General features: G+C 40.2%; 1 protein-coding gene across 2 annotated transcripts in view; it reads right to left on the reverse strand.

Annotated features, from left to right (window-relative positions):
- Positions 1-9,543, reverse strand: part of Antxr2 (ANTXR cell adhesion molecule 2) — a 127,925-nt gene that overhangs the window by 114,289 nt on the left and 4,093 nt on the right. The window lies entirely within an intron of this gene.

Raw genomic sequence — 9,543 nt, forward strand, 5'->3', positions numbered from 1 at the left:
GGGAAGGGAAGGGAAGGGAAGGGAAGGGAAGGGAAGGGAAGGGAAGGGAAGGGAAGGGAAGGGAAGAGAAGAGAAGAGAAAGGAAGGGAAGAGAAGAGAAAGGAAGGGAATATATGGGAAGGATTGCTTCAGTGCATTATACTAAGAACTTCTAGCTTACCCAATTTTAACACTGACCATGATTTTGGAGCGCTCCTTTGCTTACCAAGTTTACCATTCAGGTCTATTGGAGAAGTCTGGACCAAACAGGATAGTCTCTTAAACCATAGCTAGAGTTTCTGGACTGGCATGGATCAAGATGGGCATAGACTGATAGAACATAAATTAATCTTCAAGGCCAACCTTGTTCCCTCATCTGTTAAACATTTTCTTGACAGACCCTTTATGGGGATGGATGGTGAATTGTAAGTCCTTGAGGGAACAAAGGTCACTGGGTCCCAGCTCCTGCTCATAGCAGTCTGTTAGAATGACTCTGCTCACCTAGTACACACGCTCCCTGACTGCAAGCAGCTCACACTAGCAAAGATCAAAAGAGGAAGTAGAGACCCAGGAGGAAGTGCAGACAAAAGAGGAAGTAAGAGAAAAATGAGAACAGTTCTATCAAAGCTTCGACAAGGGGAAGGTAATGAAGAACTATGACTGACCCCCAAACTCACGGGGCAGCACACCAGCTCAAGCAACCAACTGCAGACTGAGCCGTTTCTTTAAACTCAGGTTTTGAGACACAGTTCATATCCCAACCTGGCCTCAACTCACAATATCCTCCTGCCTTAACCTCCAGGTGCGTTAGATCGCGGTGTCTACAACCTTGCACACTTGTAAAAACCCATCGTCACTGGGCCTTTGGCTGGCTTTTGTTCCTGTCACTAGTCCTGAAACAACTGTTGGTTAGCATAATAGTTACTTGAATAGACATATATATGTTCGATACGATAAGTGATCTGTAGAGGGCTGAAGGCATTGATGAGGATACATGTGGGTTACATACAAATGCTAACGCCCTTATTCAAAGTATTTGAGCATGTGCAGGTTTGGGTATGTGACAGGGGTACTCAAAGCCATCCCTCCACACATACTGAGGGCAATTTGTTATGGAAAGCTATCTAATGACGTAGGATGACCTGGGGGTTGGAGTAAAACAGAGGTGAATTGAAACCCTGGGTCGATGAGTGACACACTGTAAACCCGCAAGCAGTTATGTAACTTTCTTGAATCCGGTTTCTAAATCAATGAAATATAAATAGTAATGTCTGTCTGGATTTTTGTTTTCATTAAGACTAGAGATGCATGACATCATTCAGTAGCACTGAGCTTTCAGAACACTGCAAGGGCTTAGACTCAGTGTATAACCAGAGATTCAGAAAGAGTAGGGCCCAAAGCGGAAGAAATCCCATTTTCCCTTTAGACTCCTGTGATGCTTTTCTAGAAAACCTGCATATGGTGACACGGGCTGGACTCCTGGTAACATAATGGGGGAACTGACAAGCCCTAAAGCTGGGCCGTGTGGCCTCAAAGCTTGTAAACCTGAGGTAGTCATCTCACCCATGTAGTCTTGGCTGCCTCATCTAGGACTTACTGGAATAGTGATATGAATACCCCGGCGCTATGTAAAACTCAAATGAGTTTGCACATGCAATGTACTGGCTACATGTGTGTTGAGAGTTAATATTCCTTTGTCCAATGGTTTCCATCAGGGACAGAACAGGGTCATCTGCTGTTCAACCCTCAGTTCTCCCTTCATTGATCCCTGAGCTAAGTAACAAACATAACACCAAGGCCAACCATGAGACTTTAGCCTTGATTGGCAGCTGTTGCACGGACACAAGAGTTCCTGGTGACTCAGGTCCCAGAGGCAATGCAAGTTACTGTCATTGCCCTTGGCTGCTTAGCATAACTAGGTGATAAAACCCTATTGCTGAAGACCATTCACTTTAGATGTAGGAGACAGAGAACTCAACAGGAAACTCTGTCCTAATGGTTAGTTTACATAACGTCAGGGAGCGCTGTGCAGGCTGCAAGGGGAGAAAAACATCAATGGCCTTACCCAGCACCTGATCCTACATGCTACAATACCAGCCTATCCAGCAAAACGTGTCCACAGGTACAATAGCGGCATATAGTTAGAGATTAATAAACTACTATCCGATTGGCTATGAAGCCTGCTTTGTAGGATTTTATGTCTGATACAAACCTTGTCAAAAGCTTATGAGGGGACAGAGCATGGGTACTAGGAGAAGCAACAATTTTCCACATGATCATGATGTCAAAGTGCCTTCTAAAATATTCATGCTTATGTCTATAGAACTGTTATCAACTTTGGTCAGAGATTCTTTTGTCAATGGGTAGTGGTTAACACAGAGATTCATAATTGGTCAGAGGGACCAGTATAAATGAAACCAATGGATGGACCTAGAGAAGATTCTCAAGTGAGGTAACCCAAATTCAGAGAGACAAACGTGTCATGTCCTCTCTCATCTGAGTGTGCCACATGGATGAAATGCAAAGTCCAGGAAGCCATACAGAGACAGTTGGGTGGCTTGGGACAGAAGTAGCAGGATACAGGTGACATGAAGAGGAAAACATGATAACTCAGAGAAAGGAGAGCAATACAGGAAGAAGAGGGGGACAGCACACGAATGACACCAAGGTTGTTCCTCAAACCATGCAAAAACTAGTGTAAAGATGTGGTTCCTTCTCACTATGCTGCTCACTGACCAGGCAGGTCTGACTCATCACGTGTGGCCATTGAAGACGGTACAGCAACCAGGAGAGTGGACGCCCTCGCTCACAGGGTTGGCAAGATGGAAGTGGTACTAACTCCAGGGCTGGCCGAGAACTCAGCTCGGCCCATGCCTGGTTCTCCAACTCATGGTAAGCTGGGCTTTGCTCAAGCACAGTGGTATCAGGGTGGGCACAATTTCATTCAGTGAAAAATTTCAAAGACCATGACAAGGGGCGCTCCCATGCCTCGTTGAGTCGTGGGCTTAGAACTAGAGCTAACAGCATTACATATTCATGTCTGCTGAATGTTGTGGTCAGTCTCAGGCCCCAAGCACAAAGTTTAGAAACCATGTGAACATGTGGGTATTTTATAATCTATCATCTCAGGACATGATAGACTCTCACTGTAAATCACATCAAATCTTGCCTATTGCTTACCACTCTAAGGCCTACATTTGTGGTATAGAATCGAGACCAATAAATTCGAAGGAGCGGTCTAGGATCTGAAAATACCTGCTCACCACGTCTTGTGTTAGTCTGATTTTATGAAAAGTTTCTCCGATTTAGCCTTCATGTTCTACAGTTCTGGCCTTGAAATTCATTCCTGCTATGACTTTGTTTATTCACTCATTGTCCTACTGGGCCACTGGAAGTGAGCCGTACATTTTACTACTTCTGCATGTTCATGTTTGTCCCTAAAGCATGAGTGAAAATGTAATGAACTTGTCATTTTCTAAGACATGTCCATGTAGCAAAGTAACTGTTACGACATCATCAGAACACAGAGCTGGGCGTGGTGGTGCACACCTTTAATCCCAGCACTCGGGAGGCAGAGGTGGGCAGATTTCTGAGTTCGAGGCCAGCCTGGTCTACAAAGTGAGTTCCAGGACAGCCAGGGCTATACAGAGAAACCCTGTCTCGAAAAAACAAAACAAAAACCAAAAAAGAACACAGAAGCTGCCAGAACCAGGCCCATCCAGAGGCCAAGTCTGTGGCCTAAGCAGACTTTTCTAAACAGAACAACTCCCTGGTATAATTTTTGTTAATAAAATTAATTAATTAGTTAAAATTTAAAAACCCAACAAACCAAGTATGTTCGTTCTCTCTACCCAGTTCGCTGGCTTAGAAGAACAGAGTAATGCAGAAGATGATGTCTTGAGACTTTGAAAGACTCTGATTCATTTGAAAAGTACAGAAGAGGAACACAGGCAGCCTGAGTCAGCACAGCACACTGAAGTGTTCGTGTGTAGTGTCAGGCCAGGGTGAGTCTGACTACCGACCTGAGCCTCTATAGACAGCCCGGACCATGTGAAATCTTTGGTCTTCCATTAGCAACACAGCACAGGATAAACCTGGGCTAACTAACCTTCAACTCCAATTCCCCTCAGTGCCTTCCCAACTAATCATTAAAACATACAGAGAAGGAAAATAACTATGAAGATAGGCATCTGAACTATAGGTCATAATTGCAGACAGGGAACAGAAGCAAAGAGAGAAAAGCAAGCTGACACAGACCTCCTGGTGCACGTGTTAACTCCTTCACTACAGCTTCTCCAGCACAGTGCCCAGGCACCTGAACACTGCTGGATGGTTGGGACACTTAGCTCCTTCTGTAGAGCTGCGAATGTGGGCTCAGCTCGTTAACACACCAGTGTCATCCAGATATTACAGATCTCCTATGCCTACTTGGCCCAAGGTCCAAACTCTTCACTAGCAAGGTGAACATGGGCCCTCCAGACTGAATGTGTTCTAGAGCTTGATGCTTTTTCTTCAATCCTTCAATTCCATTCTGACTACAAACCCGCAACCCATGGCTGCAGAACTCTGTAAGGTTTCGACATTGAACTCAAGCACTTTAAGGATTTTTCCACATGTTTTCCTGTTAAATACATGAAGATTGAAATTATGATGATGCTCATCATATTTAGTCTCCTGCCTATAAGAGAATCATTAAAAATTTACTGTTTAGCTTCCAGACTTCTACTCCATGTGCTTTTGAATAAATACAATAGATAGTAATTTTTATCTTTTTTACAAAAGAAATTAAATTCATGTTACGTGTTCTGCAAAACAGTTACTCATTTACTATATCATATGCCTACTTTAGATCAGTATTTTGATTTAATCAACTATAATGACTGCATAGTATTTCATCCTATGTATATAATACAACAAAATATAATCAATTGATGAGCATAGAATTTGGATATTATTATTATTACACAAAATTTCTCATTATTACACAAAATTCTTTAGTGTCCAGTGTTGAACCTATATCTGTCTTTGCTGAGACAGTGAAAAAACTGGAATCTCTTACTTGAAACTTGCTACTTTTATAGATACTGACAATTTTTCTTCTAAAAATTATGTGCTAATTTATGAGTTATCAACTGTTTATCAAGAACTACTTCCCCACAAGTAAATATTTAGTTCTGTTTTTAAATAATTAGAAGAAATTCATTCAAACAATAAAATGCATATATTACATAAACTTAATTAAATGACTTCTATCATTTCTATAAGTTTGTATAAGGACTATTTTTTCCTAAATTATGTTATACTCAAAATCTAAAGTCCAGTTTGGGTAGACAAGTCTTTCTTCACTTGAGAAAAATATAGATGGTAAAAAGGAAGTGGGAGTATTTACAATTGCCATGTAAGAACAGGAATGGGCTAAGTAGCAAATACAAGAAGTGTTTACATTACACTGCTATGATTTGTATTGTTGGCCTAACTAGAGTCTATTGTGGTAGCTCTGAGCATTAACTTAGGTTCTGGCATCAGAAGAATTCCATCATTCAACTAAGATTTGTTGAGCTTCTATATGTACCAGGCTCTGTTCTAGGGTTGGGTATATGAGTGAACAAGAAAATGAAGAATGCCATACTTTCATATACTCTAGGCTCAGGGAAATACAAATTCATTCATTCATTCATTCATTCATTCACTCATTCATTCATTATTTAAAAACTAAGAAGAGCGGTTTCGGAGATACTGGGGAAGGGGAAGGATACCTTACACTTGGAGGCAAGGTAAGACTTCTCTGAAGTTATCCGTGAGGTGAGCTTTTGTTTCATTGACTGGTTTGGAGTTTTGTTTGTTTATTTTTTGGTACTGGGATCAAACCAGAATCATACTCATGAACCCTCTACCACTCAGATACATCCCCAGCTCAGGAAAGGACAACAAGAACAGGACCTCAGAGAAAACCTGGGTTAGAGAATGAAGAAAGGGCCTAATGTGAAATAAGCTTGCTTGTTCATGGGATGGGAAGGAGGCCATAGGACCCAGGAGAAGACTGGGATGGGAAGAAGGTTGTAGGACCCAGGAGAGGACAGAGTGGGCACCTGGATGGGGTTTTGGAGACATTTGTTTCTCTTCCAAGGTGTTAGAATGACATAGTCTACTTAAACATTGGCTAACAGACTGCTTGGCACTTGGTACTGGGAGTCCTTAGACAAGATAGATGACCTATCTTACAGTAAGAGTAATTAAATAGACTTAACAGAGGTTATGCATAAAAAGCACTTTACAAATTATCTGGCACGTAATGATTGTTGAGCAAATGTTTTTGTCTAAATCATTGACATAGAATTAAATAATTATGAGCAGAATTGGGCAGAAACCACTATTCATATTTATGTGAAATAGTAACTAGTAACATTATCAGAATTCATCCTTTTTCCATATTCTAAGAGGTTACATATTTACATACTGAATATTTGCTCTGCCCTGACCCTCTAATACAGGGGTTTTCAAGCTTCCTAATGCAAATTCTTTAATACAGTTCCTCATGTCGTGGTGACCCGCAGCTACATAATGATTTCATTGCTATTTCATAATTGTAAATTTGATGCTGTTATGAATCATAATGTAAATAATTTTAGAGACAGACGTTTGCCAAAGGGATCACAACCCATGGGTTGAAAACTACTGCTCAACTACAAATCTTGGTTATTTATGTGTATAATCAGGCCCTGACTCTATCTATCTGTCTATCTGTCTGTCTATCTATCTGTCTGTCTATCTATCTATCTATCTATCTATCTATCTATCTATCTATCTATCTCTAACACACACACACACACACACACACACACACACACACACACACACACTAGATTACTATCTTTGTGGACTCCAAATGTCATATAAAGCAGACAAGTAAGTAAGTAGATCATTGACCTAACAGGTACATGGAGAACAAAGTCCTGGGAACAAGAGAAAGGCGGGCATGCTTCAGATTAAAGTATTTAATTTGATAAAAATTTAAGCAATGGGTATCTAAAATGTATAACTGAAAATTGTCTGCCATGATTATGATTTTGTGGATTTATGTAACACTAGACATCATGCTAAAATCATAAGAGAAGACAGCCCTGATGTGCATACTTATTGTGTTCCCATCTTGCTTCATCTCTTTAGCAATCCCTGAGAAACACAAAAGAACAACTTCTTGTATTTGTCAAGGTACTGAAAACTGTGAGTAAGAAAATGAAAAATTGTGAAACTCTGTTCTTTTCTTTTGCTTAACTCTTCCTTTTCAAATCATATGCTTAGATCTATTTGTGTGTATGTACACACAAACCTTTGGGAAAGTTTATATACAGTAAGGAACCCAGTTTCTAGGTTTTAATACAAAGAGTCACAGGGGCCTTGGAAACAGTTGTCCACTGATCTTCCATCTCAACAAGAAAACTATTTCTCTAAATTTAAAATTGTGGAGTGATTCTATATCCAAAGATGGAGAATCACATTTAATTTGACACCAATTCAATTAATAGTACTAGTAACATGGTAGCTTAGAAGGAAGTAGCCCTTTTTATTAGAGATGCTCTATGACATAAAATAGTGTGCTGCCCATTGTCTTATCTGGATCTTCACAACAACTCTAAGAAAACACTGCAGATTGGACATCTGTGTTCTATAGACAGGAAAGCTGACACTGAGGAAGGGATTCATCTCATTTTGTGTGTTCACATGCACATGGAGGTCAGGGAACTATGATGGGTGTCAGGCCTCAGAAGGTATTCACTGGTTTTCTTTTTGTTGTTTGTTTGTTTGTTTGTTTGTTTGTTTTTTGAGACAGGGTCTCTTGTTGGTCAGAAGCTTCTTAATTAGCTGGCTAGGCTGGTTGTCCAGCAAACCCAAAGCATCCCCCTGCCTCTGCCTCTCAACTGTTGAAATTACAAGTGTGCACTGCAATATCCATGTTTTTACATACTATTTGGAGATTGAACTCAGGTCTTTAAGCTTGCATGGATGCACTTTACTGACTGAGCCATCTCTCCACATCCAAAGCTCATATCTCATAAATACTACCATATTACATCTTTCCTTATATTCATCAACTTCAGTTCTTGCAACTGTCTTATAAGGTGGGGTTTACTCTTGTCGTCATTAGCAGCAGCATCTATACGAGGATCTACATGAGTCATAAGAAGCTTGTTATTAAGGAAGTTACCCTTCGTCACTCAACTGGTAGCCTAAAGGGGTGGGATTTAAACCCAAGTAGACTCAGATCGGTAACTCTTGAGTGTGTCATTAAGTTGCCTCTTGAGTGACAGCCTCTTCTCCCACCAGTTTCAGTCCCATGTGCATTGGATTTAACCATGGACAAAGGACATGTCTTGAGCTTACATAAAAGATTTAAATCCCCTCTACCAGTGTCTAAACATTATCAATCTGGGAGACCCGTGACTATGTTTCATCTCCAGTATGATGGAGAACCCGTATGCAAAGTGCCTAGCAGAAACCCTGGCACGATGTATACAACTGTCAATTGCTGAGCCTTTGACATGCCTGGCATTGTGCTAAGTGCTTTGCCTATGTGTATATGAATATCATGAATATTAGAACTGTGTTTTTCATCCTTGACATGCTAGATCCAAACCTGACTCTTTGAAAACTAATCTGGACAGTAAAGATATGCCCTTCTCCAAAAACCAAAAAAATTTATATTGAGACGCGTAGGGACTGTCAGTGTTGAAACCACATGTTCATAATAAATTAAAGAGGCAAAATACAAATAGGAATACATAGGTCCTGAGCAGGTCTCACAACCTAGAGAGGGTTTCCTCTTCAGGCAAAGAAAAATTTAACACAAGAGTTACATGTGTACTCACACATATGCACACACACATGCATACAAACACATAGTATAGCATAGCATAGTGTGATATAGTATAGTGTGTATATATATATATATATATATATATATATATATATATATATATAAAATTTTACTAATTGAGTCAATGAACTATAAACAAGTTATCTTCTTCAGCCCTTTTAAATAGTATGCCTTATTGATCTTTTTAAACTGAAAGCTCAAGAAAATAGGGTTAAAGCATATTAACTGAGTTTTACAAAAGAAACATAAAAACCATTTTCACAATTATTTTTTTAGAAATTCACACATTCTGCCAACCAAAGTACTGCGGTCACCTTTGCTTAAAACTGTAGATCAGAAAGAGGTGACCCAAAATGTGGTTACCACATTCCTTCAGTCAACAAGTATTCACTAACCAAGGTCTTACACACTTTCTGTTAGGTGAAGTAAAAATGGAATCATAGCATCCCATTTCTGACCGTAGACTCCACAGTCGAGGAAGCAGAAGTAACCCTAGGAAAAGCAGCCATGATTCAGATATGTGGATGGTTGCTTCCAATGTACCCCACTATGATCAGACACCATAGAAAGGGTCACAAGAAATGGGGTGACACAGGACAGGAAAGCCACTCCTTTTCTAAGCACTGAGGGGTAGCATGGTATGTTTGTGTGTGTGTGTGTGTGTGTGTGTGTGTGTGTGTGTGTGTGTG

The sequence above is a fragment of the Mus pahari genome, chromosome 13 (assembly GCF_900095145.1).
Source record: "Mus pahari chromosome 13, PAHARI_EIJ_v1.1, whole genome shotgun sequence".
NCBI classification, from domain to species: Eukaryota; Metazoa; Chordata; class Mammalia; order Rodentia; family Muridae; genus Mus; species Mus pahari.